Source organism: Xenopus tropicalis, chromosome 8 (genome assembly GCF_000004195.4).
Source record: "Xenopus tropicalis strain Nigerian chromosome 8, UCB_Xtro_10.0, whole genome shotgun sequence".
Taxonomy (NCBI): Eukaryota; Metazoa; Chordata; class Amphibia; order Anura; family Pipidae; genus Xenopus; species Xenopus tropicalis.
Window position 1 is genome coordinate 17,200,041 of NC_030684.2, and position 21,574 is coordinate 17,221,614.

The 21,574-nt window shown below is 43.3% G+C and overlaps 1 long non-coding RNA gene across 7 annotated transcripts in view; it reads right to left on the bottom strand.

Moving 5' to 3' along the window:
* LOC105945537 overlaps positions 1-21,574 on the bottom strand; it is an 88,470-nt gene that overhangs the window by 13,424 nt on the left and 53,472 nt on the right. For 5 of the 7 annotated variants that reach the window (XR_004219648.1, XR_004219643.1, XR_004219645.1 and 2 more), the window contains one exon: positions 222-290. The exons of 1 other annotated variant lie outside the window; for it this stretch is intronic. This is a non-coding gene — a long non-coding RNA (uncharacterized LOC105945537). Of the gene's footprint in view, positions 1-221; positions 291-8,727; positions 8,773-21,574 lie in introns of those variants that run through there. One more of the 7 variants, XR_004219644.1, reaches the window with a different exon arrangement.

The following is a 21,574-nucleotide window of genomic DNA, read 5'->3' on the forward strand; positions in this document are numbered from 1 at the left end:
TGCAGTACGCTAGACTCAGGGATAACATTCCCCGTGTTGCTGCTGTTCAGTGCGTAACTGCATCTCCCACAGAGGCTTCTGGGAATCATAGTCGAACAACAGAAAGGCCAGTGACTGCTTGAGACCTGAGCCTGTGGAGAAACCTGTGTATCTGCCGGAAGGATGAAGAAGGCCTGCACAGAATGATGAGCACCATATAAAAACAATAAAAAAAATCTTACCTGACAACAATCTGCTTTCTGATTCCCAGCGTCCCCAAGTATAGATGACTAGAAGCATTTTATGTTTAACTGTGGAGAGAGGCAAAACAGGTGTAAGAACAACATAGAAACTGGTTGGCATAGTTCCATCTGCAACATGTAGGCAGTTAACTTATGGGCAAACTTTGTCTTTAAGTGATAGAGCTCCTAATTTGTGTATGGCCACTCGGGAATTATTGGCCCTGCAAATTCATAGAACTGGGCAGCACTGCAACTAAAGCTCTGCAGCACCACTTGCCAATTCTTTAATACACATTGGGGCACATTCATCAAAGTACGAGTTCGAAACCCGAAATGGGAAAAATTCCGATTAAATACGATAATTTCTGATGATCGCAAATCGGAACATTCATGGTAATACATTGTAAAATATTGTATTGGCGATCCAAAAGTCACAAAATTTTCGTATCGAACGATTGTAAACGGCGGGAAAACCTTTCTGAATTTGATCCTTCAGTGCATGATTTTGGAAGCCTCCCATAGGGCTCAATGGCACTCTGCAGCTCCAACCCGGCCCAAGGAAAGTCTCCCATAGGGCTCAATGGCACTCTGCAGCTCCAACCTGGCCCAAGGAAAGTCTCCCATAGGGCTCAATGGCACTCTGCAGCTGCAACCCGGCCCAAGGAACGTCTCCCATAGGGCTCAATGGCACTCTGCAGCTCCAACCCGGCCCAAGGAAAGTCTCCCATAGGGCTCAATGGCACTCTGCAGCTCCAACCCGGCCCAAGGAAAGTCTCCCATAGGGTTCAATGGCACTCTGCAGCTCCAACCCGGCCCAAGGAAAGTCTCCCATAGGGCTCAATGGCACTCTGCAGCTCCAACCCGGCCCAAGAAAAGCCTCCCATAGGACTCAATGGCACTCTGCAGCTCCAACCCGGCCCAAGGAAAGTCTCCCATAGGGCTCAATGACACTCTGCAGCTCCAACCCGGCCCAAGGAAAGTCTCCCATAGGGCTCAATGGCACTCTGCAGCTCCAACCTGGCACAAGGAAAGTCATGATACTGAAGCTTGAATGAATCCAAAACTTTTGTACTCGGCGCAACAATACGATTGTCGTACAAATTTTGTTGCAAAGTACGAAAAAGTCACGCAAATGTGCGAAAAAGTTGTGCAAATTATGAAAAAGTCGCAGAAAATACCCACAGTACGAACCAATATGACTTTTTTGTATTCGGAGTCAATGGTACTTTGATAAATGTGCCCCATAATGTAAGTTTACGTTGAATAATTAATGCATACGTTGCCCCTGTCCCTATCTGGGAAGGACATGCCATGTGTGGGAATATTACAGAGAGGGCAGGTTTGGGGGCTGATTGGGGCATGCCAGGGTATGTAAGAATAAATAGTGCAGTGTAAGTGTCATTGCGCAGGACATACACTATACCTACATAGAGAATGACATGAACATATTTACCAAAAAAAGGATTTAAAGAGAGAAGTTGCACAAATTACTACACAAATAAAGTAACACGTGTTAAAGGAAAACAAAAGGTTTAACCCCGGGGGCGCCAATTTGTCAGCATCACCCTCTGGCTTATTGACACAACCTTTATTATATTGCGGCTACACTTAATCATCATTATTTATTGGTTGATCAAATTTACCCTCGCTTCTCTGTGGAAACGCACTAGCAGAATGTCTTGACCATTTGGGGGCCTCCTCTCCTTATACAATAATCTCCTTTTCTGTCATACATACAATATAAAAGCTTCTCCCGGCTGTCTCACTACAGCATGTAGGTTCCCTACTAACCAACACCTGAACGCTCAGTCCCTAACTGCTGCACAATAGCCCAGGTTACTAACTCCAAACGCTACCTCCTTGTTGGGGCAAAAGACTGCCCTTGATACCCTAACAGCTACCTAGGCAGCCCCAAGGTGGCACTGGCACACTGTGCTCCTACTTCCCCTGGTCTTGGCTAAGTGCAGCCCTCCTTACAGTCTCACAGCTGTCAAACTGACTGGCACAATGGGGGTATAGCATTTTATCCCAATAACCGGAAGTGACCTCACACACAAACACATTTCTAGAAGTGACATCACATGTATCCACAAAATCGCTGCTGAAGCGGAAATATTGTACCCCCATATGTGCAAATGCATCAAATGCCGCCACCAAATGCTTACTGCACATGCGTGCCCGAAATTCCCCAAAGGACTTTGTGAGATAAATTGGGAGAATGCTGCTTGGGGACGGGAGAATGGGAGAGAGCCCCCTATGGCCTAATAGGCAGTACCCTTTTATAAGGCTGCGCCCCGTGTGTACATGTGACATCAGTACGCACGGGGCGCAACCTTATAAAAGGGCCTGTCGCCGCCGCACAAGGATCCATATAAGAAGCAGAGCCGAACAAGGAGCAGGAGCGCCCGGCTCAAATCAGCGCATCCCTCCGTCCAGGCTAGTTCAATGAATGTCTATTACGTAAATGCGGGCCATTCCTGGAACTATCAGAGACAGCGGGATGCGCTATTAAAAGCGGGACAGTCCTGCGCAAAGCGGGACAGTTGGGGGGTATGCTAAAAGTTATTTATAGGTCATGCTGATTATTTTCTACTGATATGTCCAGTCCTAAACCTGACTGTTCCTTCTCAATCTGTCAGTTATAGCGTCTAATGCTAACGGACTGGGAACATGGGTGATCAGATAGGTAATGTAAAAGCATCAGGCAGCAGATTTACAGCAAAATAATAAAGCTCGTGAAAAGACAATGTTATGATAGTTGCTTTCTCTACAGGTACAGTTCTGAGATCTATTCAAATGCAATGACTGCAGAAGTAGGACATGGAACTATTTAAGCCAAAGCTTAGGAACAAAGGTGCAGCACTCATAGGGCACATTTACTAAACCTCTAGCATAGCTCATATCTTTATTTCCATGTATGTCTGACATTTACAAACAAATCTGAATTGAGAAAGTCAGAGTAGGAAAAAGTCACAGAAACTGCAACTTTTTCAAACTGTGGACCGAAAGCTCGAATTTATCAAATTGTCACACAAAAACCAGCATCAAAAATGGAAGGGACATCTGCCATTGACTTCTACAAGATATCAGATATAAATTTAAGCTGTCAAACTGTCAGATTTGGATTTTTAGCCATTTGCAAAAGTCACAACTTTTTTTTTCTGTGACTTTTAACCCTAAAAATCTGAAAGAAAAAAAAAATTGGGGAAAAAAAAATCCCCCATATATCCCCCATAGAGACAGCAGAATTAGGAGAATGAGCCTTGGGTACAACTCGCAGTCTTGCACAGTGTCAGTATATGAATCCGGGACAGATCATCCCTCAACAAACAGCAGGTTTTTGCTGTGAGATTATTTATGGGGCATAGTGGTTTTATTAGGACCTTTTCCCTAGTCTATATTAATCAGATTAAACTACAAACTTTACTGGTACTATTTGCCATTAAACCTCTTTTTACCCCACCATGGGCACATACTAGTGCAACAAGTTATCAGTTTCAGCTCCATATAGCCCCTAAATGTCCAATGTCAAATGTTGAGATTTTCAGGGATCAAAATGAATTTCTTCTTTACAAAATGTATTCTCACCCTACAACACCCACAGGTTCCTGAAAATCTTACTCCGTTCTGCGGAGTCTAATGGGGTTATGTACTGCCCAGTAGCTGATTGCTTATGTTTCCCATGCAACCGGCTTATAAGGCACCGTCATTTTGCCATAAGAATGTCAAAATGCCATAAACATCTATACACTGAATGTTCATTTGGAAAAATCCCAGCAATTTGTGATACACCCAGTAAACATGCAGTCTAAACTGCCTGATCTTAAACATAAAGGCCACTCATACAGGCACTATCCATAAGGGTAAAGGCACACCAGGAGATTTGTGCTGTAACATTTAAATGCTTTAGGTGGAGGCCATTATAGTCAAGGCCTTTGGCACTGTAGGCCATGGGTAAGCAGGCCCGGATTTGTGGCGAGGCCACAAAGGCCCGGGCCTAGGGCCACAAAGGCCCAGCCTAGGGCCACAAAGGCGAGGCCACAAAGGCCCGGGCCTAGGGCGGGAGAAGTTTAGGGGCGGCATGCCGCCCCGCCGCAAGAAAATTTTAAAATTTATCTCCCATACGGAGCAGTCGGGACCTCTCCCCACTGCTCAGTATGGGAGTTAAAAGGAGCGCACTCGAGGCTGCGGGGGGGGGGGGGGTGGGTGTTTGTCGCGCGTTCGCGCATGTGCACAGGTGGAGGGGGGCACCAACAGGGGCGGTCTCGGGGCACCCAGAAGAGAAATCCGGCCCTGTGGGTAAGAGCACTAGCAAAGCGCCACACGTGACATTATCCGTACTCCTTTGTGCTATATTGGGCATATATTGGGCATTGCTCTGCCTTTTATGTCTCATCAAGGGAAGAGGGAGAATTTTAGGAACTAAAAAATAAGGTAAAATGTATTTTTCCCTCAAAAACATTTAATAAAAATTGATAGTACTGGGGAAGCAACAGTTACAGTGACTCCACAACAACAAAGATGTGTCCTTTCCTCACAAGTAAAATAATATAATAGTCTCACTTGAAAAAAAAATAACATACACAAAAATCCTTTTATTAATCCCTAAGGGGCTGGACAGCTGGTTATTACCAATAAATAATTACAAATAATTGACATTTCTGTTTGGTACTAAATAACTGCACTTGGGCTGCAGCTCTGTGCGTTATTCCTGCTTCGGAAACAAAGCCACCTGTATTAGAACCGAGATGCCTCATTAGATCATTTACTGAGTTCCACATCATAGACACGCTAAGCTAAGTCTAGACCTTCAGATCTTGCTCGGGCATTCCGGATAAGGGGTCTTTCCGTAATTTGGATCTCCATACCTTAAATCTACTAAAAAATCAATCAAACATTAATTAAACCCAATAGGATTATTTTGCATCCAATAAGGATTATTTATATCTTAGTTGGGATCAGTTACAAGGTACTGTTTTATTAAAATAGGCAATCATTTTTAAAATTCTGAATTATTTGATTAAAATGGAGTCTATGGGAAACGGGGTTTCCGTAATTCGGAGCTTTCTGGATAGCGGGTTTCTGGATAAGGGATCCCATACCTGTACTATCTGCCATTGATATCACCATGCACCCACACAGTAGCAAATGCTTACCAGTTCTCAGTTTCTGACCCATTTTTTTAGATTTTAACATATAAATGGTTTATTGGCGTGCTTCCTGTGGCTGTGTCTAACGGGTTGATTCCCTTTCAGGCTAACATTTAGTATGTTATAGAATGGCTTCTTCTTAGCAGCTTTGGATTGGTCTCCTTTATTTTTTTTCAATGTAATTTAATTGATTTTATTTAATGAAGAACAATATGCAGGGTAGTTCGGTGTGTGGTGTTTACGGTGTCTATTTCTTCTTCTGTTCTGTACTTTCATGGTGTTCGTATTGTGCAGTAAGCTTTTGTAGGGTGATCCCTAGCTTAGGAGAAGATAGTATTCTAGAGAAAACCCTGGTCTAGGGTGCTGAGTGAATTCCTCTAGATCTTTTGTCCTGTTTCATTTAATAATAGCGTATACTCCTTGGTGAGGTTCCCTAATAGTGCTGCTTGGGGTGGTGGGGTTGCTTATTTATCTGCCTGAAGCTACCAGTTTGTCCCAAGTTTGTAGCGCGGACATAAACTTTCTGTCATTTCTGTCTCTAAATACTCGTTCTTTCATTGGTAGCCACTGAATCGCCCAGAGTGGGGAGTGTGTTATTATGTCCCTTACAATCCCTTACATTCCCACTCAATCATTTCCCAGCAGGCCTAAACGGTGCGTTATAGTAATATTGGAATTAGAAGCCCCCTCTCAGGCCCTCTCTCTGATCTAGATGTCCCTCAACCCCTGTCACAACCGCAAATCATAACAAACCCCATTGAATGGGACTTTGCTGGGATGTCCTGTACGGCCAGTCTGGTTTAAATAAATATATTGTTTCAATGCGTTGGATAGTTTCATTATAAACACGACACATCATCATATCAGTCATTTAGTATTTATACATTGTTTCATATATTTCTGCCACCAGCAATGATTCACAATCTTCGCAACTTTTTTCAGATAACACACAAGTTAGTAATAACATATTAAGAGAACAGGGCCGTTAAATGAATAATACATGTACTGTGAGTGCAATAATATATATTATATATCTACAAGTTGCATAGCAATAGCTATCAAAATGTAGCCAAATCTGAATGCAATGGGCTATAGGCAGGAGATGCAAACAGCTTATCTCTAACGTTCCTGTCTAATATCAATATTGTCTTTATTAGGTGCCTTGTCACAAAGAAATATGGATTTGATCAGATGCTCTATTTGTTGTCTCTTTATATATTTATTCTGCCACTCGCTATCACCATGTATTTAGCAGTAACATTAAAGGGAAGCCCCACTCAGAAACTCTTTTGTAGTGTTACAAAAACCCAATGGTTTTAAAGTTGTCTGTAAATGTTATGACAAAAAAACATTTCATGACATGTGACCAGAGATGACTTCACACACAGCAATGTGACAGTTGGTTTTGTCCGTTGGTTGACTTTGTGGTGAGAGGTAAGTCTGAATCCCCTCTGAGAGATTTTTTGCCAAATAACCCTTATTTTAGCTTAAAAAAGATGGGAAATAGTTGGGTGATGCCCCACTAGACTAGCGGATGTTGCTCCTCTCACAGATTTTAGTGAATTTGGAGAATTTTAGAGATGACATTAATCTTAGCGCTGGTTGGGAGACACAGACCCAGGCTTTGGCAGTTTTGCAGTTCTGCAGCAAATATATATATATTTTTTTGACTGGGGACCCCATAAACATTTGGAGGCCATACAATACATACATTTTTCCTCCCAGTATTGACAGGCTCCTTAGAGTTCTGCCCCTTTGCCCCGGGTATCTGCCCTGCTCTCATGTAGCAACCTTAACATTTAACTGAATACAAATGGCAGAGAGGGTCCGGATCACAAGAGCTCACAGTCTCTTCTCTCTCTCCCCATTACATGAAATAGAGCGATTTGAGAGATTTAAAGCGATTTTGAGCTATTTGCAGCGACTCTTACGATCCTCGGTGATACAGAAGAAGACAAACAAAAGTCTTTATAAAGACTACAACCCGACATCTATAGTAGAAGAACAGGAAGAAGAAGAAAAAGAAGAAGAAGAAAAAGAAGAGGAATCTGCACAGTGAGTTATTACTAAATCCTTATTTGTTTATTGGGAGTCTCCACATTAACCCTAACCTTCCCTCTATTTTATATTACAGAACCATCCGACATGGGCCTCAAGAACAGCTGCCTGAGACCCAGGAACCAGGTAAGGCTGCTCACAACTTATTTTTTTTTTCTGCCCTCACAGAAGTCACTGTTGAGAAAGGTAACCAAGGGGTTAAAGGAGAGCCTAACCCAATTATAAGCAGCATTTATGTTCCATTACTTTTAAATAGAAATATAAGGGATTATACAAGTGTGTAGCCTGGGAATTACATTTCCTATATTTACTTACAAGAGTCGCCATATCATGTACGTTATCTACCATCAATACAACAGCACCCCTAGTGGTAATAAATACCTGCCACTTTGCTATTTCCCTCTGTGGTAGGAAACTGGCACATTATTATTACTATGAATTTAATAAAAACTGCTTAAGCCCTTAATGTCTTCTCTTTTCCTTCATTTCTCTAGGGCTCAGCGAGAACATCCTGTGGCCCCAACGCTGACCCCTATCTGCGCTCTATAAAGAAGAAGATGGCAGAAGAAATCCACAGAGCACAGACAGAGCTGTGGATCAGCAAAGCTGCACTGACACTGGACCTGCCCAGGAAAAGTGCAGCTGAGTGGAAGAAGGAGAAGAAGGAGATAAAGGCCAGACTCAAACACCTGAACAAGGCCTTGCAGGAGATCAACGCTGCTATCCAGCACTGCACTGTCTAGGTGCCTTCTCCTTATCCGCAGTTCCACCAGCGCTCACCCCTCCTTCCAATATATGGTTTTATACACAGGGGCACACTGAAGGTACTCGCTAAATTCTGCATTCCCTTTCACTCCATCGGTTAGACTGCAGAAGCCGGGGTCTGCAGGCTGCCTGGGGCCCAGTGGAATGGAAGGGAATGCAGAATTCACCTGGTGCTTAACTGCGCTCATGTGTATGCCGCCATATTCCCATTATTTAACATCGCGCATTGATTCTGGGAGAAAATCCGATTGCCGTTAAGGAGTCAGGAAGGAATTTTTCCCTCTAATGAAGCAGATTGGCTCAAAGCTTCTCAGAGGTTTTTTTTGCCTTCCTCAGAATCAAAAAAGCGCATTTTATATCATCAATAAAACTGTGTTTTCACAGATTTACCATCAAGCCGCTGTGTGTGTGCCCTTTATTCTGGGTATTGGTTGGTCTCATTTGACAAGGGTTACATATAGAGGGGTGGAGAGTGGGAATGTATGTGAGATTGGATCAAATCAGCAGTGAAGAAACACTGAAAGGTTCAGTACCTGTGAGTGACAGTGCTCTTGCGGGTATGGCTGCCCCACCAAGCATTCTCACACTGGCCCAACAGGCTGGAGATTCTGTTCACAAAGGTCATTCCTGGCATCCCCCCCACCATTCCCCATCATGGCATGAAGGCTGTATATACATCCATCAAAAAGCTGTGGGGAAAGAAAAACAATGATTAATCAAATAAACTCAAACCAGGGATTAATGTGATAGTCACACAGTAAGAGCTAATCCTTATAAAAGGGAACAAAAAAATAAGGCAATATTTTGATTGCATTTCAGTCTATAGGGATATTGTCCCTATTCCAAAATCAAGCAGCCCCCCCTCCTGCCAGCACCTTCTTCCCTAGCCTACACTGCCATTTAAAAGGATCTACAATTTTGCAATCTGCGTAACCATACCATCAAGGAGCAAATGTCTGACACTATGAATGACACCCTAAGGGCTGTACCATAAGTGGGACAGGGGGGATTAGGTGACTTGCATGATCCCAAGCAGACAGTGACTGCAGGTTACACATGGGCAGATGCTGACCAGTTTAGCTGACAAATGACTGAAGGTTATCTGGCTCTTTCTACCTAGCTTTAGGCTGTCTAAAACACACACAAAATATATACAATGTATTTAAAAATTTGAGTTTTACCATTTTAATACAAACTTTTGAGCATTTAAGTTTTGTATTTAGCTCCCTCAACAATTAGAAAGATTTGATCTCTTTTATAGTCAGTGATTGCTCTGGGCAGTATATACAGCACTACATTTATTCCTCAGTGCTGTACAACAGTCTGGTGTAAATTCCCTGCACTGTTACACACTGGAATTAAAATGATATTTTACCATTTGATTTACACCATATGCTAAGAGATACGTAAAAAATATATACCTAAAAGTTAAAAAGCAGATTTGGTGATTGTATAAGTATTCACCCTGTAACAATGCTAGGTAGAACCACCTTTGGCTGCTATTACAGTTGCCAGTACATACGAGGTTTAGAGAATTATAACAAGTCTATTAGACAGGGTTGAAACTGACTTATGTGGAGTGAGAGAGTCCGCAATGTGCTCTGTCCTATCTGAGCTGAAGCTCCATTTAGTCAGTTCATCAATTCCTGCTCTGCTACAGCTATCTCAGTCACCTGTAAATAAAGTGATTGTGAATTGGAAATGTCTAGAAGCACCAACACTTTATTCACAAAGCGGTAGGCAACCTTATCTCATAGAAGGGCCCTACCAAGTGCTTTAGCGAGTAGTGTGCTGTCTCTGGTACATAGGTCTAAAGAACTAAAGAAAGACACATGTCGATCAAGTGCAACCGTTTGTATCCATATCAAAGACTGTAATTAACATTTTACTAAAATCGATTTTTTTAGTAACTTTTAGTTTTAGTATTTTCTCACTTATTAAAAAGCCAAACCCTTCTCGAAGCTATCTAATGCCTGCCTGTACAACCATTTCAGGGAGAGAATTCCCCCACAAGAATTACTTACCATGTAAATAATATACGGGTTCCCGTGGGTTAGCACACACACAAGTCCAACATCACCCTGCACAATGCTGGAGTGGGCTACAGTTCCAGACTCTGGAGCATCCTGTACATTAAATAAAATACCAAACAGTTCCCAACAGTGACCCAGCAATACTCTCACAAGGCAGTGATCACAGGCAAATAAACCCAATAAGCAACCAAACTGTAATAGAAACTCACAAAGCAACCAGCAACCCAAGAAATGGCCCAAACCTTGCTAGTAAATCAAACACTGAGCTAACGAAACAAGCCTGTGTTACCGCAGTTGAAAACCAAGATGTACTTTATAGGAAACTGGTTAAACTTTAAAGGTAATGTTAATTTAGGAACAAAACAAGGACAACACTATCCAGAGCCCTAAAGAAACAACATGGAGACTAATTGCTAACCTGCTATTATGGGTTGGTGCTTTTTAATCTACATGAACCAACACACGCACATCTTCTAGCTTTTAACTATTCATTACTCTTATTTTCAAGATCTTTAGCAAAAAGATTGAAAACAAATCTATACATCCTCTGAACAAGCTCAGTGAGTATCAGATACCAAGAAAGCAACTAAAACTGCCCGATAATATAGAACCACTGTAGAACTAAAACAAAGACAACTGAGGACAGAACATATGGGCTCTAGATGTGGGGAAGAGCAGGGCAATTACAAACGGATCCAGTGTTTACCCCTTTTTTATGTAAACTCCTCTTATCTGTGTCTGTTCAACTGTCCAAACTAATTGCACTTTTCGTTCCACTTTTCTAGAAATGATTGAATGTGACGATAATAGCTTGTATACGAGCTAACTATAACACTATAACACAATAAAAGCTCACAAATAAAACAAAGTTCAGGTTAGAATATTTCCATTAAGCAGACCTATAGGAAAGGAAAAAAAAAAAATATATATACACATATACTGGTAAGGGCTATCTGTAGGAGATAGTAGAGCAGATACTGGGTATGGCAATTTAAGGAAGGGGGGAACCAGAGAAGGAACAGTAAAGCTGGCCATACACGTGGCGATCTGATGATGTTTCGTGCGACCGATCATCGTCAGATCCGCCACACACCATTCAGGGCTGAATCGGCAGGTAAGGAGGTAGAAACAATAGGATTTCTACCTCCTTCTGCCGATTCAGATCTGAAGGGAGAATTTTGGTCAGGCGCCTTCTATGGCGCCCGATCAAAATTTTCAAACTGGTCCGATCGGCGAGTCGGACGATATCAGCAGCTTCCTGCGATATCGGTCGACTCGCCGATATACCATACACGCACCGATTATCGTATGAAACGAGGTTTCATACGATAATATCGGTGCATGTATGGCCACCTTAAGAGTCAGAAGGGTGTTTGGGCAGATAAGGTAGAGGAGATGGGGAGAGTAAAGGTTGTGATGACAAATAGGTTGTGAGCAGAAGAGATAAGGAGAACAACAGAGTGAAGGATAACAGATTAGAAAATGAAGGAAAAAGAACAGAAAGATACTGCAAAAAAGGGTTGGGAAGAGAGAAGAGGGTGAAGAGCTTGCAAATCTTCCCTCTTTACTCCTTAACACATCACTATGTACCAGTTTATAATAGCAACCCTTAACTAACAAATAGAAGGACTATCAGCTTCACATCTCTGTTGGATGAGTACACTGGCAGCTGAAGGTATGAACAGTTGAAGCATAAAGTCCGACATCCATTCTTCCTACAGACATCTAAATCAAGAGGGAATTTGGAAATTCAAATATGTTTTCATTGAACACCAGCATAGAGTGACTGCACTGACCACACTCACATATACACTGCAGTATTAATAACCCCTACTGCTCACATTGCGCAGTGTAAAAAACAACACTTGTGTTCTGCACTGATAGCCCTGCATATACACCTGCATACACTGTAATCAAAACTGCTACACATACTGCATACATTGCATATATTCTGCTGAGTGTACCTACATGTACATGGCCATTTACTGAAATGACAACCTCTGTATATAAACCTACTCTAAGCAAAGCAGCATGATTTGTACAGGTATCACACCCCTTATCCGGAAACCCATTATCCAGAAAGTTCCAAATTACGGAAAGGCCATCTCCTATAGACTCCATTATAAGCAAATCATTCTAATTTTGAAAAATGGTTTCTTTTTTTCTGTAATAAAACAGAACCTTGTATTTGATCCCAACTAATATATAATAACAGATCCCACACCCGTACTCAAAGCATCTTGGCATATACACCTGCATACACTGCCCACAGGGCACCTGTACCCATAAACCTACATATGTTGCACTGAAAATATCTTTACTCCATTCCTTTCACTCTCCACTCCTGCATATGCTGACTTGGCAATTGAACAAACTGCACAGAAGCTGCATATATCAGCTGCAACACCAGGTATAATGTATGCCATACATACGCCAGATTGTGGCCATTTCTGCACTTTGCATGCTGCGCTCAGATTCACAAATGAACCCTATGGAATCCCTCCGATTAGTTTATTCCAACCTTCATACACAGCATTCCGTTCTTTGGTGTATTAACAATATGCTTACAGTTTAAATGCCAACCCATTCCTGAATTCTCTGTTCCACCTCTTGCATTCTAAATTCTACAACCTCCACATGGGAAAAAAGGAGCTACATAAAGTGCTTGATAAGCCTCTCAGAGGCAGAAGGCAGGTTTAACAACTTGATCGTGACAGGAGAAGATGGAAAAATGTAATACAAATGTAAAACTCATACATACATGGGACCTTGCCAAACCAGTGAATCTGCCTTTCTGTTGCTTGTAGAGAGGCTTCAGAGATAATTCTGCTTTGAATAAAAGGCCTTTGTCTTCTCTTTACTGCCATAATTCTGTTTGTATTCTCCCAAAACACTTATGTCAGGCTGTTAATCTCTTACAGGGATGCATAAGGGCGAAGACACATGGAGCTACTTAGTAGCAGCCAGAAAATACCATAGATAATACTGAGAATTGAATCTGCTAAAACACACGTAGAGACAATTATCAGCATTGTCCATTTTTGTAGTAGCTCCATGTGTCTGCACCCTTGGGGGCCTAGCAGGTAAATTAAAGGTAAACATGGCAAACACTGGGAGAGCCAACTATGAGAACTGTCCCTTAGGTTTGCTAACCGGCTGACCGCCCAAATAAACCAGAAAATGTACCCGGCATAGATATTTCCCTGTAACCAGGACTATTCCTCTAGAAGACAAAAGCGATAACTAAATGTAAAATGGAAGTAACAAAACATCATTTACCAGACTGCAAAACATTTAATAAGCTCTAAATTTTGTGCCTAAAGAAAATCTGTGTTTTGCCACCATGCGCCATCCGACGCAGCAGCGAAGCTAGAACCAGGGTGCAGCTGCCACAAGGCCAGTTAAGTGGCAGAAAGAAAACTCCTGGTAACTTTAACTTTTAACTGGAAATTCTGCTTTTCTAGTGCAGATAGTGAAATTACTCTCTAGTGATGCGGGACTCCCCTAGACCCCCTCCAGCGCAGAGGGGCGGCATCACAGGAGCATCTTAGGGCAGATTCAAGGTGAAAATTGCCCCTGGCTAGAACCCTTTGCCAGAGACAGCAATCCAGAGAGCGTGCAATATGGCGGTGGCTCCCCACGCTCAGAGTACGATTTTGAGAGCTCTCCCCCACCCACACAACCACTACCAGAACAGGCAGTACAACTGATATTAACAGCAATTGCTCTGCGGGCAATAGACCAGGCCATAATGACCCCGGGTACCTTACTGCAGGGACACACAGACTTATCCAAAAGGTAGGGTGCCCCAGGCAGACTGGGACTATCCCAAGCCTCCTGCTTGTTATTACTGACAATTGGAAGGCACCCCAACAACCAGTGCTCACTGCTGGATATCCCTTGGCATCTGTCCCAGACTGTAACATGCAGTATCCTGATCCCTGGTCCATTCGGGATTTAGCCACACACACTTGCCGACTTGACCACCATGAAATATCAACCTCTATGGACAAGATACTCAGGAGGGGACCAATCACACACAGGCTCAATATACTTTTCACCCATGGTGATCCATTAGCTGACTGTACTGGCACCCAAACATGCACTTATACCTGAAATGAATGGCCATTTTTTGGCAGCTTTTTAATGGGTAGGAGCCCTCACTACCTCCCATAGGACCAATTCACAACTTCTACAGGACTATCTGGAGCATAATTTAGATTAGCAGACTAATCTCCCTAGTGTTAACAACACATTTACAATTACAGGGAAAAGGCCTTTCCCCACTAGGGGTCGGCACGGAGGGACAGGGACAGTTATTTTGGGGAAAAAAATTGCTTTGTTTTACGATACTGGTGATTAAACTGTGGGAAGATTGAAATCCCAAGAACTGGTATAAATATATTCATATTAAGTTTACTATGCTAAGGTCACTCAATTAATGAAATGCACTGCATGTCACTGCACAATGTGTCATTGTCAAACCGAGCAGGAGAGGAGCCCTTAGCGCTCATATCTTGGAACTTAAGGGGCCCAAATCCCAAATTCAAACAATCTCTAGTCTTCCATTACATTACAAAATATCAGCCCCATATCCTGCTACTGCAGGAGACCCATCTCGAGGGACAATGCCTACTGGCATTAAAAAAGCCCTTGGGAGGCTCATGGCTATCACGCCCCCTTATGCCAGAGGCATTCTATTTTGATTAGAAAACACATACCTTTTAAACTTCACTTCATGACTTACATACAGACCCTCAGGGCAGATTTGTAGCCCTTTCATGTACCTTAGCTATCCAGCCACTGACCATAACAAGTATATATGTACCACCAACCTTTCAGCTCCAGGCAATGCAGCAGGTAAGGCAAGAAGCTACAGGATTCCCAGCAGCCCCACTAGCAGCCTGATAGGCAATCCCACACCCTGATGGACACTATACTGTTACTTTGGGCCTCACCGACATCTGAAAGTGGAAAAATCTATCCACATGGGCTCCTGCCAATCCACTAAGTATAAACACACTAACCAGAATCAACTTAGCCTTAGCTATTTCTCACTTACATAGACTAGTGGACCAAATACTATATGGTCTGGTCTGCCCATACAGTCCTCCTTAAGATAAATATAATACCAGCAGGACTATCCCAAATTTGTACCCTTAGTTCACCGTGGCTATCCGAGGCGGTCTCTAAGGAGCCTCAATGGACTTCTGGGACACTAATAAAAACACTGCAAGCCCTGACGTAGTCTGGGACGATTGTAAGGCTACAATTACGGGGACATTACTTGGTGCTATAGCTGGAGCGAGAAGAGCGGCCAATCAAAAAGGGAATGATGTCCAATGATTTCTTTCAGAGGCAGACCCCCACACTGCCTCATCCACTGAGGAAACAGTACAGTAACTAAAGCCTAAGCGGGATGAGCTTGGCAGGGGACAGGTTGACACCGAGCTGTTAAAATATGAGTGCTTGCCAAAGCCTAGCAGCCCTTCTCCATATAAAATAGCCATAACCATGAGAGACACCCCTCCTCCACGTTAGCGGCTGGAGGGGACTCCAACATACTTCTGGATCCACACTTAGACTGCTCGGCCAGACACTCCGGTATTCCTTCTAGACGTCTGACATGATGTAGAGAACTGCCACACTGAAAAGGACTATACATTCTATTTACACAGACTTAATACTTATTGGAGAATAGATTATATTTTTATTTCCCATAATTCATTACATCAAGTCGTAAGCACTCAGACTCTCACTAGAATGTAGTTGGACCACTGGATGTAGCAGTTTCTATAAAATTGTATGAAAATTCTAAAAAAAAAAATCACCTCAAAGCTTCCACTTTAAAGAAATTTTTCTGCATTTTTGTGGGGTAAAAACACACAAAACAATACACTGACCCACCCAAAATCATATATTTTTGAGCTGTGGAGACACGTACTTATGTGTAACTTATGCATAACATTCATGAATCACACTGTGAATATATATATTTATAGCTCCAACCCTGGAAGGCTAAAGGTTACTGTTCTCGAGCATATTTAACATATAAAAAAGCTGAGACAGAGAGAAACGTTCTGGGATTACCCTTTAATTCACTGGCCATTTACCTTACTGGGATAAATGTATATGTGCCCCATCCATAGTACTAGTGCCCATATCAGCCTGGGATTTATTATGTTGCTTTGAAAAACTGTTCTTCCACTTCAGCTTATTCTTCAGCCCATTCTTAGCGCAGCCCATTTTCTAAACGCTTCTCCTCCTACAGGTTTAGGGGTACAACACTCAAACTCTCTACACTTCTTCGCCCTATAGCGGAGCAGGCTGCTTGTGCTTTTCTAAGGGATCCCGGCCTCCGTCTTTTTGTGGCGCCGCTCTGAACACCCCAATATTTCCTTTGACTTTGACAGGAAAGATTTTCAAACTGCTGCCACACTTACAGCTCTGAAGCTACACTCCCCAAACTTGAATAACATAATCATGGGGTCACCCCAAATGAAACAGCGACATTTGTTGGACAACTCAAAGTGGAAGGGGCCAACAGCGGCCAATCCAATTTCACCCATTGACTTTAATGGAGACATTTAAACTGCTGCCAATCTTAGAGCTCTGGAGCCAAACCCACCAAACTTGAATCACACAGTCAAGGGGGAAACCCAAATGAAAAGGCAATTTTTCTTGGGTGCCCAAAAGTGTACGGAGCTACCAACAGCCAATCAGATTTAATTCACTGAATTTCATTGTTTAACATTTAAAATACTGCCATTCTCACACTATTTATGCCAGAGACAAATGAAGCAGCATTTGTTTATCCCTTTCTGGTCGCTGGTACTGATGGTTGAAGCAAAAATAATCTAGCGAAATGTTTTTACCCAATCTAACAATCATGTTGTTTCTGCTACATTGTTTCCCATTGCTTCACGACATGTGACTTCACTCCTAGAAATGTGACAGTTGGGTTTGTCCGTTGGTTGACTTTGTGGTGAGAGGTAAGTCTGAATCCCCTCTGAGAATTTTTTTGCCAAATAACCCTTATTTTAGCTAAAAAAAGATGGGAAATAGTTGGGTGATGCCCCCCTAGACTAGCGGATGTTGCTCCTCTCACAGATTTTAGTGAATTTGGAGAATTTTAGAGATGACATTAATCTTAGCGCTGGTTGGGAGACACAGACCCGGGATTTGGCAGTTTTGCAGTTCTGCAGCAAATACATATTTTTTTTTTTGACTGGGGACCCCATAAACATTTGGAGGCCATACAATACATACATTTTTCCTCCCAGTATTGACAGGCTCCTTAGAGTTCTGCCCCTTTGCCCCGGGTATCTGCCCTGCTCTCATGTAGCAACCTTAACATTTAACTGAATCCATTTCAATACATTTTTCCTTGCAAAGCAAAGCAATTGGCACAGAAATGAATGGGGTTGATCTTTTCCCATCAGCCTGTACAGCCCCCTAAAAGCACTGTGACACCAGGACCCACGCTTGGTTGGCAGCGCTGTCCGGAGCCCTTCTTTGCACCAAACGTTTGTATCTCTCCCAATCAAATTCTTCATTCTATTAAAGCTTCTAATAATTGGTGCTACTGGTTATTTATAGAGCAGCAAACATATTCAGTAGCGCAGTACAACTGGGAGGGATACAGAAAGGGAACCCTAGTATATACTGCTATAAATGGCAGAGAGGATCACAAGAGCTCACAGTCTCTTCTCTCTCCTGAAATAGAGCGATTTGAGAGACTTGAGAAATAGAGCGATTTGAGAGACTTCCAGTGATTTGCAGCGACTCCTACCATCCTTGCGATATAGAAGAAGATACAGAAGAAGACACACAAAAGTCTTTTTAAAGACTACACCTTTTCTCCACAGCAGAAGAACAAGAAGAACCTGCCGGACCCATTGTGGTTCACCTGGTAAGGAACCAGCATTTTTCCCTCTGCAATATGTATTACATAGTAGATGAGGTTAAACAAGAGGCACATCCATGGAGTTCTACCCCTAACTCTGATCTTTACTGTGTTTATTTGGGGTCTTTTAATTTGACATCTTTAGATTAACTCTAACCTTCCCAAATCTCTATTTTATATGACAGAGGCAGCAGAGATGGGCATGAGTGCCAGCAGCCGGCAGTACTACGAGTACCGCTATGGGAAGGTAAGCGCCCCTAGTGCTAATAAATACACATTGCTGTGGTATGTGGGCTAAGAAATTCTAATTATTATTACTGAGGATTAAAGAAAACCTGCTGGAGACCTTAATGTCTTCTTGTTTCCTGCATTTCTGTAGATCTCATGGTGGATCCCCCCTGATCGGGACATCTTCGAGATCAGGGATTTTGAAGATCCACGGGCGGGTCCCTATTTGGAGTGCATTAGGGAACAGATAAGAGGAGACATCAGGATGGCACTCTATGATCTGTGGATGGCCAGAGATTGTGTGAAGATCACAAAGTGGTGGCAATTTCGCCTGAAGGCCGACTTCCGAGGGGACTACAGGTACATCAAAGCCCACCTAAAGGACCTCTACAAAGACCTAGAGGCTATCAACAAGGTCATCCTGACGCGGAACAGCGAGAGATATTAAGGTGCAGTATAGAATCCATCCTTCTTTCCCTTTCTTCTTTCTATGCTGTTTGCTGAAATGGAAATATTCCCTAAATGATGGCTATTTTGTAATGGAAAGGGGCTGATGGATTGAAATCAATTGCAATTCTCAGATTTTGTGCAATGTGTGAAGCCCATGTAAGATGCCAACGTTGTGGGGAAAAATACCCACTTGTTCAGTGTTTTAATTTTGCTTCAGCGCCCGATTTGATATTAATGTGCCCCTAAGTGTAATAGGGTTTCTCCAGGGGATATCGCTTGCTAAGGTATAAATAAGTTCTTTTGTTTGATTTTTGCAGGTGGCCCTCGGAACTAAAAGGCAAAAGGTGAAATCCGCCCAGATCCACCTTCTCTCCTATCAACCGCAATTCTACCAGCGGTGCCTGCACTCCCATCCGCTGTAATTCCACCAGCAGTGCTGCACTCCCATCCACCGTAATTCACCAGCGGTGCCTGCACTCCCATCCACCGTAATTCCACCAGCGGTGCTGCACTCCCATCCACTGTAATTCCACCAGCGGTGCTCCCCCTTTCATCTAAAATATGGTTCATACACAAGAGCACCTTAAGGTGCTTGGTAAAAACTGCATTCCCTTTCCATCCATCCCTCAGACTGCAGGAGCCGGGGTCTGCAGGCTGCCTGGGGCCCAATGGAATGGTGTGTATGCTACCATATTCCCTTGTTTCCCTCACCCTGCTTCCCTTGATTATGGCAAGCAGGGTGAAGGCATTGATTCTGGGAGCAAATCCGATTGCCGTTAAGGAGTCAGGAAGGAATTTTTCCCTCTAATGAAGCAGATTGGCTCAAAGCTTCTCAGAGGTTTTTTTTGCCTTCCTCAGAATCAATGAAAAACACAATTTATTATTTGTATTATTAATAAAACTGTGATTTTCACAGATGAACCATCAAGCCGTGTGTGTGTCTTTATTCTGGGTATTGGGCTCATTTGGAAGGGGAAACACATAGAGGGGGAGAGACTGTGAGAATAGAACAAATCAGCAAAGTAGAGGCACTGAAAAGTGAAAGAAGAAAGAAAGAGAAATGTACACATGTTGCTGCTTTATAAGAAACCCTGCTTTCCACTGTATGTGTCAGTCTGATTCCTTACACCCCCCAGCACTTCAGTACCTGTGAGTGACACACACCAGTCCTCCTGCGGGTATGGCTGCTCCACCAAGCATTCTCACACCGGGCTAACGGGCTGAGCTTCTGTTTATAATGGCCATTCTTGGCATCCTCCCATCATTCCCCATCATGGCATCCAGCCCTGAGACCAAATCACTGAAGGGTAAAATGCACAACACAATATTCATTGGGCAGATGTGAAGGTGCCTGTGGGTACAAAACCTGCTCCTGTAGGGTTACTATGCAGCCATATTCCCTGGATACACAGAATATTGCCAGGTGAGCAGTAAAGCACAGAACCCACCCATGTTATGGAACCCCCATACTGAGGGGAAGGGAAATCCTTCTGATTTCCGAAAAACAGGTAACGCTTTTGTATGTATCAAATCCATTCCCTTTTCAAAATATATGGATCCCTAGTCCTGCCAGTGCCATCTGAACCAGGTGCAAGTGAATGAGGCACCGGGAAGCAGCAGCGGGCAGAACCCCTGTGGCACCGCGCCGTATACAAGAGCAGAATAAAGACCTTCCTAGGATTGCTGGAAACAAACACCAGCATGGCGTAACATCAACATTCCCCTAAAGCTTTAAGCTACTGCCAGATGGGACTTATTACCCGCTGTGTGTGGCACCCAGGCCCATGCCAGCGGATTGGCTGATACTTGGCCTGCGTTTATTATACACCGGCTGAGAATCAGCCCCGCCTGGCAATAGCTTCAATGGACAGCGATACAACCCAAACCCAACTCTTTCACTTTAATGTGCCAGCGTTGCCCCCCTGTCCCATCTCTGCCCTAAACTGACACACAATTCTGTTACCTTACTAACTCAGTTTTATAGAAGAGTAACGCAATTACTGCTAGAAGTAAAGCTACAGAGGAGAAAGGGTTAATACTGTGCCCCGCATGTGTATCCCAGTTTGTTACATGCTATTATTCCCATCATTTAGTTATGAAGAATAGCCCCCAGTAATGTACAGAGGGGTAACAGCCCAGAGTGGGATCCGCTCTCTGCTTGCCAATAGCGTGCCAGGAATCCGCACCACTGCCAGATATTTGCAGCAATGGAAACGATATTAAACCCCAACGCTGCTCATATTCAGACAAAATCGCCGGTGCTGCTACCTATGGGATTCCCATTACTAGCCGGGCAGAGCAGTTTATATACGGCAGTACAAGCAGACAAACAAGTGCCCGTGCCCTGGGCCGAGCATAGATGGAGCACACAACTAGCAGCGTGTTTTGGGGAGACCTGCACCTTTTTCAAGCATCCTGGCAACACTAAAATAAAGTCTAAGCAAGCAGCATTCACTTGCTCTGTGTGTGCTCCTTCCCATTAATACTATGTACTATGTATATAAAACATTGCCTTAAGGTGGATGCAGGGTACTGGGAGTTGTAGCACCAAAGCCACTGGAGCTGCAGGACCATTCATGCGAGTTCCCCCAAGCACAGAAAGTTCCTGCACAGCAGCAGCGGAAGGTAACATAGGTTCAGCAGAACAAGATGGCGTCAGTAGGGCAAGATGTTACCAACCTGCGTACCCACCCCATGTACAGCTTTGTTTGGGTAGCGCCATTGTACCCTGTGCAGGAGCTGAAGTCAGGGTTTGACTGTACT